General features: G+C 43.8%; 1 protein-coding gene and 1 long non-coding RNA gene across 3 annotated transcripts in view; both read left to right on the top strand.

The window, feature by feature from the left end:
• The window catches only part of LOC138921660 (uncharacterized), a 33,132-nt gene extending 29,953 nt beyond the window's left edge, over nucleotides 1-3,179 (top strand). Inside the window, exon 3 of the long non-coding RNA XR_011434416.1 lies at nucleotides 3,101-3,179. This is a non-coding gene — a long non-coding RNA (uncharacterized lncRNA). The remainder of the gene's footprint in view (nucleotides 1-3,100) is intronic.
• UST (uronyl 2-sulfotransferase) overlaps nucleotides 1-18,288 on the top strand; it is a 350,080-nt gene that overhangs the window by 323,592 nt on the left and 8,200 nt on the right. The window lies entirely within an intron of this gene.

The following is an 18,288-nucleotide window of genomic DNA, read 5'->3' as shown; positions in this document are numbered from 1 at the left end:
TTTTAAGATGGGCTCAAGCTATGTTTCTAAGAATTGATTGAGAAGCAAACACATTTCTGGTTCCAGACCTGTAACCACCACTGAAGCCAGGCCAAAGGCCTGGACATAGACTTACCCCAGCCCAGGAAAGGAGAGAGAGGTAAAGAAGTGAGGCCATGAGGGCGTCTAAGAGTGCCCCAGGCAAGTGTTAGCAGAAGGCAAGGCTGTGATCACAGCAAGCAGGCCATGGGCTTCGCCAACATGGTCAGAATCGCAAGGGGTTGAAGCATTCTTCAAGAATCTCCTGATTCCTCACTGTGCATCCTTGCTAACTAATTCCATGCTATCTACCTTACCCCAGGGCTTGTGACAAGCAGCCACAGTTCTGGGATCATTGTCCAGCTGGGTGGCTTCCTAAGGAGATGAGGAGGAGGTACAATTATGCCCATCACCGAAGAAGCTTGGGTCCTCCAGGATGCTTTCTTATTGATTTGCTGGTGTAATCCTGTCACTAGTTGGTTGGCTACTGGTTTAAAATTTCTCACGTTGATATTCAACCTAAAAGATTGAAATGTTGCAATATCATCAAAACTTTATGCTACCCAAGTGACCATTTTCAAGGAGCTGGAAGGATTTCTAAGTGAAAGTGCAGATCCTATCAGGAAGTAAATTGCTTACTTAGACGGGAGGGTATTTAATGTTGCCCTGGACCTCTAGATTATTATTCACCATCCTAGACGGGGCCATTTAGGTTTTTAAAAAAAATTTTCTTTACGGAGTTCATATTGGTTTATAACATTGTGTAATTTCAGGTGTACATTATTATATATCAGTTTCTGTGTAGACTGCATCGTGCTCACCATCAGTAATCTAGTTTTTATCTGTCACTGTGCGTATGTGCCCCTGTACCCCTTTCACCTACCTCTCCGCCCTCTTCCCCTCTGGTAGCCACTAATCTGCTCTCTTTGTCCATATGTTTATTTATCTCCCACATATGAGTGAAATCATATGGTGTTTGTCTTTCTCTGTCTGGCTTATTTACCTCAACGTAATACCCTCAAGGTCCATCCATATTGTTACAAATGGGATGATTTTGTCTTTTTTATGGCTGAATAGTATTCCATTGGATGTATACCCACATCTTCTTTATCCATTCATCCTTTTGATGGGCACTTGGGTTGCTTCCACATCTTGGCTATTGTGAATAATGCTGCAATGAACATAGGGGTGCGTAGCTCAAAGAATATGGGGCCATTTAGTTTTTGTGACAGGCTGCTGACTGTTGCTGGTCACTGTGTTCCCTCTGGCTGTCCCAGCTCCATTCTAACCCCGCTGGATTCCGCTATTGGTGGGCCAATCTGGAGCTTCCCTGGGAAGCCGCTCCACTGGCTGATGGTTTAGGATATGGGTTCTGGGTCAGTTCTGAGCTGCCTTCACATATGAGGAGCTTAAGTAAGGCCTTAATACCCACCACCCCCCCCCCCTTGTTCTTTCTCTCTTTTCCTCACTCCCCAGGTTCTGCTGAGGGCACAGAGAAACTGTGACATGGGAACATGGCCTTACTGAAAGCCTACTGTGTGGAATGCTCTGTGTTGGGGACTTTAGATACAATTTCTCTTTGAAGCTTCATAAAAAACTAGGAAATGGATCCTATTATAATTTCCATTTGGTAGGTGAGGCAACAGGTTCAGAAAAGGTCAGTGACAAGTTATATGGCTAATCTGAGTCAGTCTGGTTCCAGGCCTGTGCTCTTCCCAGTCACACTGTGCTGAGCCCTGAAAGTCCCAAATTGTCCTCAAGTCCTTAGATATCCCCATCAAAGGTGTGCAGTGATGGAGAGGAGAAGACAGAATAGACGCCATATCTTAGGGCACCTGAAATAAGGCCAAGACACCAAGGTCTAGCGCTCCTGAAAGGAATTTTCCCGGAGCATGTTAATAACCCAGACAAGGGGGGCTGGCCCCGTGGCCGAGTGGTTAAGTTCGCACGCTCCGCTGCAGGCGGCCCAGTGTTCCGTTGGTTCGAATCCTGGGCGCGGACATGGCACTGCTCATCAAACCACGCTGAGGCAGCGTCCCACATGCCACAACTAGAAGGACCCACAATGAAGAATATACAACTATGTACTGGGGGCTTTGGGGAGAAAAAAGGAAATAAAATAAAATCTTTAAAAAAAAAAATAACCCAGACAAGGGTCACTGGTGGTTACACAACTGCCATGGTTCTCCCAGAGGGCTAGTATCCGTAACAGCAGAAATGGGGAACCCCTTAGCTGGTTTAGATAGCGGATAAAAACTAAGAGAAATTATGCCTTGGTCTGCACTAAGATTAGGCAGGTGAGGGTAAAACGCTTTGCTCCTAAAGGGAATCATGTCAACTCCAGGTGTTTTCCATGGTTGCCTAGTACTCATCAAAAAGATAGTTGATAGTTATATCTTTTTTTTTTCCAAATGACTTAGATTTAATCATCAGAAGGAAATGAAATGGAGCACTTACAACAGAGAAGAGAACACACGGGTGTTTTTGCAAATGGTGCTGGGACAGAGAGGCTGCCTCCCAAACTGATCCCTACCGAGCAAAGATGCCTGCAGTGGCCCTAGCAGTCTGTTCCAAGAAAGGAGAGGTGGTCCTATGGGCTCATGTCCCCTTGCCCATCACTCACTCCTGACCAGCTTTAGAAGCCCCCCATGCCCTCTCTGGTCATGCCTTTTTGTTTTATGGCTTGGGCAATGTCATCAACCTGCAGAACAGGACTGCTGTGTTCACAGTGGTCTTGGCAATTTCTCAGCCAATGGCTACCAGATGCCCGGTTCTTTCATGTCCTCTAAGGTAGCAGTGCCATCATGTCTACCTTAGGTATCACGGTTCTCCTGGGGGGGGTTGTCCCTAAAGGAGGTAAGCATGAGAATGATCTCTACCACAACTATTTACAAAAATTATTTGATGTGGGGAACTGTAGAGAAGAAGACGTAAGAGAAAGGATGGTTCAGTGCATTCAGCCTCTGAAAAGGGAAATCAGTGAGACCTCAGATGCTCCAGAAGAGTTTTGGGTTGGGGTGTACAACTTAACTTGAGGGAATAGGGCCCAATATACTCCTTACCGTGCTCTTTGTTGTCACAGAACACAGAGAATATGATCATATTTGAACCCACACTGGGAGACAAGGTAAAGACGGATGGTCACTCGCAGCCAGAAGCAGGCCGGCAAGCTCTGGAAGCCCCAGACCCCAGCTGGCCACCCTGAGAACTTGAAGACCAATGTCTGGGCACACCACTGGGGACCTCTGGACTAGTCAATAAAATGATCTGATGAAAAGTCAGAGGAGCCTAATCCTGTTACCACTGATGTGCGTATTTCTCCCTTGGGCAGCTCAGGAATCAACACAACTATTTGGGGTCTGCAATAGCCTCCTAAAACCCTCCCTCTCTGAGCCTAAACCCCACCTCAGTCCAATCCGGAACTCCTGATGGTGAAGAAGAGTCCTTTTGGTGACACATCATCAATTCCATTTCTCTCAAACAGCTAGAATGTCAACAATGCACTAGAGAAAGCATATGAAGGAGGAGAATTTGTCTCTGAGTCACATCATTGCCGGACATTTTGTGCATAATCTGTTCTTTCCATGAAATCTTTGGAAGAAAGCTGCTTTATTTTAAAATGTGACATCCCACCAAAAGGTCTTAAGATATATCTTCTATTGTATTTTGGGTAATATCCCATACTCACCTTGCCACATCTCAGGTCTAATGTAAAATGTTGATCTATAAATTTTAAAGTGATCATATTTTTGATAATTTATTGTGCCTTCAATTAAATTTATGATATAACTAGATATCACAAAGATATGTGATATCCCTGACTGTAGTCCATTGAACCACTGCTAAAAATAACCTAACAAAAGAAAAAAGTGACCTAAACTTGCTTATCTCTATTTATCAAATTGAGTTTAATAAGTAGCTTTGATATGACCCAGCAATCCTACTCCTAGATTTATACACCCAGGAGCAATCTGTGCATAGATCTGCCAAAAGACGTATACGAGAACACAAAAGACATACGGCAGCTTTATCCATGATAACCCCCAATTGGAAACAACCCACATGTCTGTCAACAACAGAACAGATGAGTAAATTGTGCTATATCCACATAATGGGACACTCCTCAGCAATAAAGTTTACAAATACTCTCAGTAACACGGAAGAATCTCACAGACATTATGTTGAGCAATAGAAGCCAGACACGAAAGAGTATATATTGTATGATTTCACTTATATGACATTCAAAAACTGGTGTCTGGAGTGCTTACCTCCAGGTGGAGAGGCGGAGATTGACTGGAAAGAGAACAATGAGCTTTCTGGACACACATGCTATGTCTTGACCTGGGTGGTAGTTCCAAAGGAGTACACGTATTTAAACCTTGAGCGGCATACTTCAAATTGGTGGATTTTATGTATTTTACTGTATGCATATTATATCTCAATAAAAAAGTAAAAAGAAAAATAGATTTGACATGAATTTAGTTCCTGGGAAAACTCCCCCTGTGACCTAAATTGCCCTTGTATTAACAAAAAAATGTTAGAAGTTGACCTAGGCAAGACCAGGACTCTCTGGGAGAGAAGCAAGGGTTAACCGTCACATCAGGATCAGCTGCAAAAAGCACTGAGTGAAATTGGCAGATACTTCCTCTGCTGACCTGGTCCATCCGAAAGTCTCAATTTAGTGCTCATTCCACCCTTTCTGCCTTTCACTTTCCTTTCTGGGACTTGTTATGGGCTGAATTGTGTCTCCAAAATTCATATGTCGAAGCCCTAATCCACAATGTGACTCTATTTGGAGATAGGGTCTTCAAAGAGGTGATTAAGATTAAATGAGGCCACTGGAGTGGGCCGTAATCCAATCTGTCTGGTGCTCTTATAAGAAGAGGAGATTAAGACACAGACACACGCAAGGGAAAGACCAGGTGGAGGCACAGGGAGAAGACAGTCATCCTAAAGCTAAGGAGAGAGGCCTCAGGAGAAATCAACCCTGCCAACACCTTGATCTCGGACTTCCAGCATCCAAAACTGCGAGACAACAAATTTCGGTTGTTTAAGGCCCCCACTGCATGGTACTTTGCTATGGCAGCCCTAGCAAACTTGCATAGGTTCTTCCCCTGGTTGAGAAGACTCACATTCCTGCTCTTGCTTCCTGCCCTCTGTGGCTGCTTCACCTAAGTGGCCTTAACTTTATCCTTAATCTGTGTCTGGACCTCAATTCCAGAAGATATTTGGCATTCTGGACCCAGGACATAATCCAAGAGCAAACCACTTTAGACAAACACAGGAAGCCCAAGCCCCATTTTCTGAAAGACGAAAAAAAAGAAAGCATAGAGAACGGAGATGAACAAACACAATACCCTATGGAACATCTCAGTCTCCTTAGCTTCAAGCTTCTCCCAAAGGGAAGCAATTGTTCTGCTTGAATGGGGGACTATTTTTTAAAAAGAGAGAAGTGGGTGATGGAGCAGATGAGGTCCAGAGCACCAGAGAACTGTGTTTTTTCATGTTAACATTGGTAAAACCATGAGAGACTGACTTCTACTTCCATATAGACGGGGTAGATGTAATTTTCCCTCTTCCTTTTGCCAAGTACAACTAAAAACTCTGGACTTTGTGTATGAAACCACGTAAGGTGGAAAGAAGAGGGCAGATCGGCTAGAGACAGCCCGACCCAAAGAATGACACGGTGGTGAGTTCCTGGGTTTTCTCTTTTGCCTCGTGTATCTCAGACTTGGAGCTGCAGAAGTGGGCAAATGCTAGGATGCCAGTGGGCACACACGAGAGAAAGCCCCAACTAAAGCCTGCTCTCTTGAGCCAGAGGACCAGGACCGGGGCAGCCTCGTAAGACAGGTTATTTTAGACAACAACTGTTCTACTCCAGTAAACACCATGGAAAAAACTGTGGCCCCAATCACGCCAGGAAAGGCCAGGTAGGGAGCCTAGAGTTTCGTCTTTACAGGCTGCAACAAGGTATCCCAAGCCTGCTCCCTCCCTACTCCGCACCAGGGTGATATCAGAGAAAGCTACTGGGGAGCCAGGACGTGACTCCACTACGTAGTAACAACACCACCCCATCACAGCGGAATGCACATTTTTTACCAGCCGACAGAACAGATATCAAGATAGACCATATCCTGGGCCATTAAAAAACACTCAATAAATTTAAAAGAATTGAAATGATACAGTGTGTTCTCTGACCATAATGGAATCAAATTGGAAATCAATGACTGAAAGATAACAGGAAAATCTCCAAACACTTGCAGACTAAATAATAGTGGATTATCATGTCTTCTTAGGGAACAGACCCTTTGATCATTATATTGTCTCTTTATTTGTCTTTGGTAATTTTCTTTGCTTTACCTACTTTATCTGATATTAATATAGCCACTCCTACCTTCCTTTGATTAATGTTTGCAATAATATATCCTTATCTATTTTTCGCTTCCAACTGCCTATATCATTATATTTGAAGTGGGTTTCTTTTTCTTTTTTTTTTTTTTGAGGAAGATTAGCCCTGAGCTAACTGCTGCCAATCCTCCTCTTTTGGCCGAGGAAGGCTAGCCCTGAGCTAACATCCGTGCCCATCTTCCTCTACTTTACATGTGGGACGCCTACCACAGCGTGGCTTGCCAAGCGGTGCCATGTCCACACCCAGGATCTGAACCGGTGAACCCTGGGCTGCCGAAGCAGAACGTGTGAACTTAACCACTGCACCACCAGGCCGGCCCCTGAAGTGGGTGTCTTGTAGACAGCATATAGTTGAATCACATTCTTTAATTCACTCTGCCAATCTCTCTTTTAATTGGTGTATTTAGACCATTGACAAGCACTGAATGCTTTCTGCTTAAGATGGGGAACAAGGCAAGGATATCCAGGCCCACTACATAGTGCTACAAGTTCTAGCCAGGGCAGTAAGGCAAGGAAAGGAAACAAGAGACATACACATCAGAAAAGAAGAAATAAAACCATCCCTATTTGCAGAGGGCATGATTGTCTACATAGGAAATCCCAAGAATCTATGAAAAAACTCCTAGAACTAATAAATGAGTTCAGCAAGTTCATACATTCATACGTAAACATACTCAACATAGTAAAGACATCGATTCTCTCCAAATTAACGTATAGGTTTAACGTAATTTCTGTCAGAATACCAGCAAGAGTTTTTGTAGATATAGACAAAATGTTATTCTAAACTATACATGAAAAGGCAAAGGAGGTAGAACAGCTGAAAAAAAATTTAAAGAAGAAAGTGAGAGGAGTCTGCCTATCTGATTTCAAGCCTTATTATGTAATAAGTAATATTATATAATAAACAATCAAAACTGTGTGATATTGGCAGAGGGATAGACACACAGATCAGTGGAACAGAATAGAGAACCCAAAATAGACTCACGCAAATATGCTCCACTGACTTTTGACAATGATGCAAACACAATTCAACGGAGTCGAGGTAGCCATTTTCAACTAATGGTGCTGGGACATCCATCGGCAAAAAGCCAACCTCGCCTCAGTCCCACCCCTTCTACAAAACCTAACTCACAATGGCCACAGACTTAGATGTAAAAAGGTAAAACTTTTAGGAGAAGATCTTTGAGATCCAGAGCTAGGCAACGAATTCTTAGACTTGACAGCAAAAGCACAATCCACAAGAAAAAAGTAAATTGGGGGCGGGCCCCGTGGCCGAGTGGTTAAGTTCGCGCGCTCCGCTGCAGGCGGCCCAGTGTTCCGTTGGTTTGAATCCTGGGCGCGGACATGGCACTGCTCATCAAACCACGCTGAGGCAGCGTCCCACATGCCACAACTAGAAGGACCCACAACAAAGAATACACAACTATGTACTGGGGGGCTTTGGGGAGAAAAAGGAAAAAAATAAAATCTTTAAAAATAAATAAATAAATAAATAAATTGGATTTCATTAAAATTTAAAACTTTTGCCCTACAAAGACTATGTTAAGAGGATGAAAAGATAAGCTACAGATGGTGAGAAAATGTTTGAAAACTACATATCCAACAAAGAACTAGTATCTGGAGTATGTAAAGTACCTTCAAAATTCAACAGTAAGAAAAAACATCTCAGAGAATGGGCAAAAGACGTGAAGAGATATTTCACAGAAGAAATATACAGATAACAAATAAGCATATGAAAAAATGTTTGTCATCTTTAGCCATCACAGAAATGCAAATTAAAACTACAGCGTGATACCACTACACACCTATCAGGATACCAAGGACGTAGAGAAACTGTGTCACTCATATGTTGCTGGTGGGAATGTAAAATGGTATGGCCACTTTTGAAAACGGTTTGACAGTTTCTTTAAAAAAATAAACCTGCAGCTACCATATGACTCAGCAACTGCACTCCTGGGCATTTATCCCAGAAAAACGAAACTCGTGTTCACGTAAAAACCTGGCTACAAATTTTTATAGCAGCTTTATTAATAATAGCTCAAAACTGGAAACAACCTATACATCCTTCAGCGGGAGAATGGTTAAACAAACTCTGCTACATTCTTACCGTGGAATACTTCTCAACAATAAAAAGTTGTGCACTATTGACGCATATAACAACCTGGGTGAATCTCTAGAGAATTATGCTGAGTGAAAAAAACCACTCCTATATATGATTCCATGTATATAACATTATCGAAATGACAAAATTACAGAAATGGAAAACAGATTAATGGTTGACAGAGGGTCAAGAAGGAGGGAAATGAATTTGGCTATAAAAGGTCCACATGGGGGATTCCTGTGATGATGGAACTGTTCTGTATCTTGACTGTCTCAATATCAATATCCTGGTTGTGATATTGTAGTATGGTTTTGTAGAATGTTACCATTTGGGGAAACTAGGTGAAAGATACAGGAGATCTCTCTGTATTATTTCTTACAACTGCATGTGAATCTACAGTTATTTCAAAATAAAAAGTTTGGTTAAAAAAAAAAAAGAGAGACAGAAACAGAGAAAGGTCATGAAAACAGTACAAGGAGAAAATTCTCAAAATAGACTCTGATTCCGTCCAGTATTTCTAATCCTGGTGCGTTTTATGAGCACAGCCTTTCTTAGAGTTTAGTTTGTAATAATCCAATATGGAAAACAAAGGAATAAAATGAGGACACCAGCAGAGTGAATTTGTTTTACTAAGGTAAACTTGCTGTTCACCAGCCGTTGACCCTTCTATAAGAAATGGCACATCGCTCTGGATGACACTCAAAGTCTATCCAGAAGAGCTCCTCCCAGCTGTGGGTTGGCTTCTCCTTGTAAACATGTAGTAAAGGAAAAGCTGATAAGGGTCCTGCTTTTCTGAGCCCTGTGCTCCTGATTCTCAGAAAGGAGGGGAGTATGCACGGACACATTTCAAGATCTGAAAAGACTCTCCTTCAGTCAAACATGGGTCCATCCTTGCTTCTTTGAATGATGGAAGGAGCTCAGCTTTTGACTTCTGCTTAGTTTCAGGGTATCATCCGTAGACAGACAGACGGGGTGGAGAGGAGCACACTGCATAATAGCTCCTACTTTCTGCCCAGAGCACTGGGAAGGAAGTGCAGCCCACCCAAGGGTGGGCATCAGGAGAACACAACCCTGGGAAGGGCGCAGGGAGTGACTGACCAGTGACAGGACAAAGCCCCTACTGCTGGGATGTTAGTCCCAAGGGCTAAGGAAATGTTCTTTTCATGCCCTGCAGGTAAGGCCACTGGCTTGACCTACCTCTTCCCCCTCTCTATCCTTGACATTGCCTCAAAGGTAGGAGGTGGAACAAAGGTCTAGGAAAAATAGTGAGAGATTCTATCACCAGCATCTAACCTCTGACCTATGGCTTCAGTGCAGGAGAACTGAAACCAGGAAGAGATAAGGTACAAAACAGTACCTCTTAAATTTTTCACCAAAGTGTATGCCCCCGACATGGAAGAGAGGTAGTACCTACCCCCAGCAGATCCCAGGGTGCAGGCTGAGGCAATCCACTAGACTTTAAAAATTTCTTTGAGGTTGCATATTTGCATAAGACTCCATACCGCATCTGTTTTAATCATTGTAAAAAAGGATGTGTTGAATTACTCACTATCAAGCAACTTGCCCTTTCAGAGAGACAGCCATGCTCAACTCATGGCTTTGGGCATAGAAGTCATGTCATGCTGTAGCTGAGGGTCTGGACTCTGGAACCAAATTGCCCAGATTCGAGTCGTGCCTCTGCTTCTTGCTATCTGGATGACCTCAGGCAAGTTCCAAATCTTTCCGTGCCTCAGTTTCCTCCTTTATATAATGAGGATAACAGCAGTGCCTACTTCATAGCGTTGTTGGGAAGATTAAAAGAGTTAATGTAGGGGAGGGTGAAAGGGGTAAAGGGGCACATATGTATGGTGACAGATGGAACCTCGACTTTTGGTGGTGAACACGATGCCATCTATACAGAAGCCAACATATAATGATGTGCACCTGAAATTTACATAATGTTATAACCAATGTGACCTCAATAAAATTTTTTTAAAAAGAGTTAATATGCATCAAATACTTGGGACACATGCTCCATAAATGTTAGTTTTTATCATTATGAGTTACTCTCTGGCATTTCACAGTGGTACTTAGATCCCACTTGAAAAGCAGTTGATAACACAGCAGAGATAAACTTGCAAGGTAAAAATACTGAAAATTATTTCCGTTCCCAGTTAGCAAACTTAGAGATAAAGCATTATGTTTTTGTTATGTTGGCAAGAATGTGTCTGGGCTCAGACTTGTACTCCAGCTGCTTTAAAGTGACAGTTCTGAACCCATTCAGTAACGAAATCTGTCTCCCTTTTTCACCAAGCTGACAAAGGATTTGTGCTCCGTGAAACATTGAATAATATCAATGAGACTATTCAGAGTTTGGGCTCTGCAGTTTCTGTGCATCAACACCCTGCGTACTCCCCCTTTTTAATAAATGGATAAATACTACATTTGACGATGGTGACATTATCCATGTCCTCCACGGCGGCTACTTTGTTGGCTACATTCGGGAAGTCTGAAAGGCTGTGGAGAATGTTAACAGGGTTCAAATACGGGCCTTTCACGGCAGGCTCTTCGTTAGAATGTGGCGCTGGGAGAACCTTCTGAAGCTGGCCCAAGGTAAACAGAGGATTTGTCACACACACGGCAATGACATAAAACTGGTGTAGGATGGTGCCCCTGGTTTTTCTGAAGTATGAGATCCTAGTCCAACCCTCCGAGTTAGGGCATGAGAGGTCTGTATTGGGGTGGCTGCTCTAGAAAGCTACCTTTAAATCAAATATCCTTAGAAGCCAGAATCCTTTGTTGTGTGCGGGGAACTCTCCCCAGCTGTTTTCTGTTTCCACTGAGGGCAGGACAGGAGGAAATAAAATGGATCAAACAGCACAGACAGGATTTAGCTTAGATATAAGAGAAAACATCCTGACAGTGAGAATTATTGACCAGTCAGGGAAAGCTACATGGGGAAGCATAGGACTGTCTTCTCTAAAAATCTTTTAGAAAAATCCTGACATGAGCTGAGAAAAAGAAGGCTCTCTCTGAATCAGTGGTCAGCAGGCAACGTTCCCAAAAAGGGGATACCTATTGACCAACTCCTGATTTTCCGAAATATCGGTGGAGGATGGAAAACCCTCCAGACTAAAAATTGTACTACATGTCCCCATAATCTTGGTTAATGGCCTTCACTTTTAAAATGTAAATACTGCCAAGTGGTCACTTTATATCAGCCATTCCTACCAGTGTGAATCATCAGAATCAGAGAACCTCCTAAAAATGCAAGTAGGATGCTTTCCCCAAGGAATGAAAGTTTAGAGAACTCGGAAGAAAAGGCCTGGACGATGAGCTGAGGGGAGCCTTGGGTGCCAGAAGGAAGGGGAGCTGCTGAAGTTGGAGAGGATGAAAGGGAAGCAGGAAGACCTCAGACTCACTCATCGTCTTCTTCATGCTTTTATCAAAGTTTCTATCAACCTACACGACTGCTAAGGAACGCTGCACACCCTCTGCTGCCCATCTCTGGCTCCGTGCTGGGAATTCCTAAGGTGGGAATTAGAAGACTGTCAAGATTCCTTCTGGACTATCATTCTCTGATCCTGAGATGCCTCTATTTCCCAAAAAGCCACACACTGTCTTCAACAGAAGCTCAGAGAGTCCCAAAGGGGACGAGACGTGACATGGACAAGGACAAAATGGAATCGTTAAAGGAGACACTGTATTGAGTCGCCATAGAAGGAGTGGGACTTTCAGTAAGAAAATAGAGAGGTTATATATAATTTAATAACAATAGCTGACATTTATGGGAACTTAATATGTGCCAAGTGCTTTTTCTATGTTATCTCATTTAATCCTCATGACAACGCTCTATTATCCCCCTTCTAGGAAACTGTGAGGAAACTCTTACACCAAGAGGTGAGGAATTGTTCAGTGTCCCAGCTGGCAGGTGGAGGAGCTGAGCATCCAATCGCTATGCTCCCTGGGCATGTGCCAGATGAGTCTCTCCTTTCTCTTTGTTGACTCTCTTCCGCTGAGCTTGTGGGGCGAGACTGAGTCTGTGGGGCGAGACGGAGCTTGTGGGGCGAGACGGAGCCTGTGGGCCGAGACGGAGCTGTGGGGCGAGACGGAGCTTGTGGGGTGAGACGGAGCCTGTGGAGTGAGACTGAGTTTATGGGGTGAGATTAGCTGCGTCACAATTGGGAAGCACCAAAGGAGCCCCAGGAAAGAGAGAAGGAGTGAGAGGCTTAGACCAGCTCCGTTCTGGCAATCAGGAGAGAAGGCTATGTCCTTGGCCTTTGAGTCACTTCCTCCTCTGGAAATAGAAGGAGTAAGATCCAGAACTCTTGCTGCCACTCCTCTCTCCCATGCCCGCTGCAGACCAGTCTTGCTGAGCCAGAACAAAACCTCAAAATCTTTGTCAACACAGTGCTCTAAGCAGCCAGTACTGAAACCGGCAATCAAAACGAAACCTTTTTGCTATTCCTGACCTGACACACAGCCTGTTTTCTTTTAAAACATCTGAAACCCACTTACAACTCAGGCGTAAACATTCATCATCGCAGAACTGCCCAATCAGTAAATCACGATGACAGCAAGAAAGGTGTGACCAGCTGGTCACACACAGCTCTGCGGAACCACCCACCACTTCTTCCATCCTGAGTGCATCCTCTGGTAATGCTGGGAATTGGTTTTCAAAGAGCGCTCCCTTTTCCTGCCAGGGCCAATCAATGATAGAGGTGGAGCTAAGACCTGTGTAAAGAGAAGGTGCTGGCGAGGCGGCTGGGAGCTTGACCTTAAGCTGGTGTTGGGTGCTACTCCCAACCCAGGCTGGGAGGGGGAGCAGAGCCTTTGTGAGAGCTTTCCCAGGCTTACTCCAGTCCACAAACCAGCTGAAGGATGTTGTCACCAGCCAAAGGGAGAATGTCTGAGACCCTACTCCAGGGAACTCCCAGTTTTTCAAACACAATGTTCCCCTTTTTAATGAAAGGACATTCAGCCCCAGTGAAACCAAGCTCCAGTTTCCAGAGCCTCTTTCACTGCTCTTACTTCCCCAGCTCAAGAAAGGAAAACCTGAAGGGCCAAAAAGCACTGGCCCACAGGGAATATTTGCATAGCAAAAGGACTTGAAACCAGTTTGCAGAAGTGACAGAGAAGTAATTCTAGACATTGAAGAGGGAATGTTCCAGAGGAATGAAGAGTCTAGAGAGAGAAAATGGAGAAGATAGAAAAAGGGCTGGGCAGCTACCCTTGGTCACAGCAGACAGAACAGAATTCTTGCTTTCTCTGTTTTCCACGAAGGAAGCAGAAGTGTCCTGGAAGCTGATGGTGTTTCTTAGGTGCACAAAGTAGAACAGTCATGTACATTGCTTTGCCTTTCAACTACTTCCCCTCAAGGAAAGATATGAATAAAGCGGTTGTGGGTGGATTTGAGTTTTCCTTTTTGTTTTTTACAGTAGCTAGCTAGCTATATATACGACATGTGGAGTTTTACTTCCAAGTTCCCCATCTGACATAAAGTCCAGAATGGTAACAATAGAGCTTTTCAGGAAAAGAAAAGACATTTTTTTTCACCCTTAGGATATGATTTAAATAAAACTGCAGAAAAAGAAAATGATCTGGGAAGAGAAAAGTTGCCATGACTCTGCCTAGATGCTGAAAATGAGAAAGAGACATGAGCAGGAATCCACAAAAAAGGCCAAGAGAGATCAAGAAAGAAGAAAAAAGAACAAGATTATGAAGAATGTCTGAACTTTAGGATCATCATTTGTTTATTCCTTTTTCTCTCCTATTTGGCAAAGTTGAATTCAAGAGAATTTGGTGAATAAAATGGTCAAACACTAACGTTTTAGCTACTAAATGGAACCAGGTCTTCCATCATCATCATCTTCATCTTCTACATTCAAGCGCCATCTTGCTAACACAACCCACGCTTTCTGCCATGATAACTTGGAGAGATGAGAAAAGGAAAGATTCCTGGAGGAGTAACAAAAGATGCTGCTGGGCCCATCCTTGCCTGACTCTGTTGAAAGTCAGTGATGGGATAGAGAACTACCTAGAATTTATAGGAATACTCAGAGAGAGCTACTCAAGAAGAAAACACCCCCTTTGGTACTGTCTCTGGGGCTTATGGGTAGGTTTCTCTTTTGAGGTCCTGGATTTTCAGATAAGTAAAATGTTGCTTGCAAAAGTAGCCTGACTAGCCATCAGGCAACTTTCATGGGCTTACAGTTCATTAGAAGCACAAAGCTACTAAAGAGGAACTTGACGTGATCTGGGGGACTCAAGAATGTAAAAAGATCTACATACTCAGCAATGCTTGGCTGTTGAGTGGAAGAAGAGACAGACTGGAGATTCTGGGGAAAAGAGAAAACACTGACAGGCAATAAAAGCTGAGATTCTGAAGTTTACACATGGGCTTTTGCATCCTCCGTGTATACAAAAATATTGAACTAAGATGTTAAATTTTCCACTGTTAATTTCTTAACCTATCTAAAACAAACCATTATTGAGACAGAAAACCTGCATAAACAAAATTTCCTTTAGAGTAGCCCATTAAAGAAAGAACTGTATGTTTAATAGCTACACACCAACAAACTGATAATCATTAAAAGGAAAGATAAGAAAAAGACCCCCCAAAAGCAGGGTGTGGGGCAAAATCTAGATAAAGAGCCATATTTCCTAAAAACAAATATGCAAATAAAATAGGACCAGGCAAAAGGCACTGCAGAGAAAGAGCAGGAAGCCAAACAATGGCTTTATTGATTTAGGACATGTGGATTTCATTAGGAAAGCTGAATGCGTAAAAATGGGTTGTGATATCTGAACCGAGGCAAGGAGCAAAATTAGGTCACAGAGCTCCTCGGACAAAAGGCACGATGGATCTTTATTAGGTAATTGGACTCGGAGGTAGGAGGGAAAAAATAATTTTATTCCTCCCCAGCCCCGCTTTGGATAGTTTTTAAGCCCTTAAAGGTAAATCTGCATGTTGAATTGAAATGGCAAATCCCAGGGCCCCACTGTTTGACACAGCATCTGTGCTGCCAAAGAAGCCCTGGGCTAGAAATGAGAGAGTCCCCGGGAAAAACCCTCACTCTGATATGGAAATAAATAATGCAGAGATCAAAGCCATGCGTGTAAGACATCCCCATGGCCCCAACGCAAAGCTTCAGCTGAATTTGAAAGTAATAAAGTAGCAATAATAATATTTTTTCACTCGGATAGACATTTTCCTCTTAAGAGCCCATGGTAGCTTCTATAAAGTTGATATGCTATTCATGTGGGAGCCTCGTCTTAATAATAATGGACACAGAAGCAACCAGCACTGCACTGAACTGTTCAAAGGAGAAAACTTGTACTCGGCAAATACAGAGATGGTGTGATGGGAATCCTTTTGCATAAGCCTCTTAATTCAATTCTGACCCTCTGGCTTGGCATGCCGAGTCAAGGCAAAATTTTTCAATGATTTTTAAATCCTTATTTCTTTCTTTCTGTCCCTTTCCCTCTGTGCATTCCTTTTTCCAGAACTTTCTCACTTTTATCTTGTGACCTAGCTGCCTCTTCCTGCTTCCCATCAAGAACCATGAGCCCAGAAGCTGGCCCTTCCCTGACACCCTTGCTCATCCCGTCTCCCCGGGATCTTGTTCCCCTGTGACCAGCCCAGGGAAGGGATCCTCACATCAATGGACACAAGCAGGAGTTACTGGCTTAATGTTTTATCCCTATCAGATAATACTTACACTTAAATGGTTTTCTTAAAGACATCTCAACACACAATGTCATAAATTGAGCTCAACAACTATGAATGAATTTACTGACCCCAAAATTGTACTAGCCCTTGAGAGGCTAGAGGAGTACAGTCATGTACCGCGTAACAACGTTTGGTCAACAATGGACCCCATGTATGACAGTGGTCCCGTAAGACTAGTACCATACAGCCTAGGTGTGTTGTAGGCTATTTCATCTAGGTTTGCATAAGTACACTCTATGATGTTCGCACAACGACGAAATCGCCTAACGATGCATTTCTCCAAACATACCCCCGTTGTTAAGCGACACATGACTGTAAATGAGTTTTTAGAGCACCTGATTGTGCAAGTATCCTGCTAAACTCTTTGAAACTATGCAGATAAATGCAGCACTTAACCATCCTGTCTCCAAGGATTTAAGACGTAATGAAGGAAGTCAAGCAACTTTCATGCAAGGCTGGTGTGTGGTACAGGTGGGCTTGAGAGGCGTTCTCCCTTGGGTGAGGGGATTGGGGACAAATGCACAACATGGGGCCTTTGTCTATGTTTTGAAGAAGGGTCATATTTCACCAGGTAGGTCAGGGAGGATTAGAGCAGTCAACAAAGCTTGAGCAAAGATGGGAAGGGTTCTAACAGGGGCCTTGTTCCTTAGCCCTCAGGGATGGACTAGCGATGGAAGGCCTCGATAGCGTGGATAAGGAAAGAGGGGCCCCAGTGTCAGGCTTTCATCTGCCAGCCAGAGTAGTCCAAGCTGTCACCCCATAGATTCCAAATGGAGGTGAGAGAGAGAGGTGAGGGGAAAGAAAGGGCTGGAAAAACATGTTGGGATTTCATGTGGCAGGCCTCAAATGCCAAACCATGGAGTTTAGATCTAATTCCAAGCGTCACTAGGGAGCCTCAGAAAGCACAGTAAATAAGCTTTTCAGTCTCACATACATGCAAGTGTGTGTGACCATGTGTGTATACATGTGTGGTGTGTGTGCCTAGGTGTGAGTGTGAGGGCATATGTATATGGGTGAGTGAGTCTGGTGTGTGTGTCTGTGGGAGTGTGTGGATGTGTGTGGGAGTGTGTGTCACACGTACGTGTTAATGTGTGAGTATGAACGCGAGGGTATGTGTATTGGTGTGGGAGTGTGTGAACAGGGTGGGGGGGTGAGTCAGCGACTTTGACGGGTTAGGCAGAGTGGAGGGAGAGCTGAGCTTCCTGCAGGGGGACCTGGATGGACTCTGAGATCAGAGTCAGTTCCCCCTGACTCTGGGAGGGGGCGCTGCCAGCCCCGAGGGCCTCTGCTGCCTTGGCCTGGAGCCAAGTCCTGGCGCTGATCCTCTGCGACGTCTGCCCATCAGTGAAGGATGGTGATCCCTGAAGGGCTCGGGCCCTGCCCCAGGTCCTTCCTCCCTGCGGATAGTGCAGATCTCCCTTTTCTCTTCCTCGTGCCCTATTTTTTTTAAATTTCATATATGTAAGAGTGTGTGTATGTGTGAGTGTGTATATGTGCATATATAATTTTTAAAACATAGAGCCTAAGGAAAGGTTTTATTTGGATCTTATTCTTCAACCTATGGCTTATGAGCAATGTGACCTTGGACAAGTTATGTAACTCATTTCTTTATTCTACGAATGTTTGCGAAATGCCTCGTATATTCCTAGCACCGTCTTGCTAGAGTGATTTTAGAACAAAACAGGGGAGGACCCTATCATCTAGCAGAGGAGCCAGCCATTACAAGACATCATACACATCTGTAACTATACATTGAGAAAACGGCCATCGGTCAATGTACAGGCTGCTATGAGACAGTGTATTTGGGGCCTTATTTTCCCCTGGGGGAACTGGAGGAAGCTTCCTCATCTGTTAATTGGAGATATTGGCCCTGAGTCAGTGGGGTTGCTGTGACGATGAAACCTGGTTGTGCGTGTACCCCAGTGCCTGACAAAGCAGTGGTTATTATATTATTGTGGTGAAGGCAGAACATTCAAGATTATATTCTGTTGGTTCAGATTATGGACAAAGGAGGAACGACACTGGACGCCAATGGTTTCTCTCTGGAACA

The sequence above is a fragment of the Equus caballus genome, chromosome 31 (assembly GCF_041296265.1).
Source record: "Equus caballus isolate H_3958 breed thoroughbred chromosome 31, TB-T2T, whole genome shotgun sequence".
Lineage (NCBI taxonomy): Eukaryota > Metazoa > Chordata > Mammalia > Perissodactyla > Equidae > Equus > Equus caballus.
The sequence above is the reverse complement of the archived record's forward strand: the minus strand, read 5'-3'. Positions and strand labels throughout refer to the sequence as shown.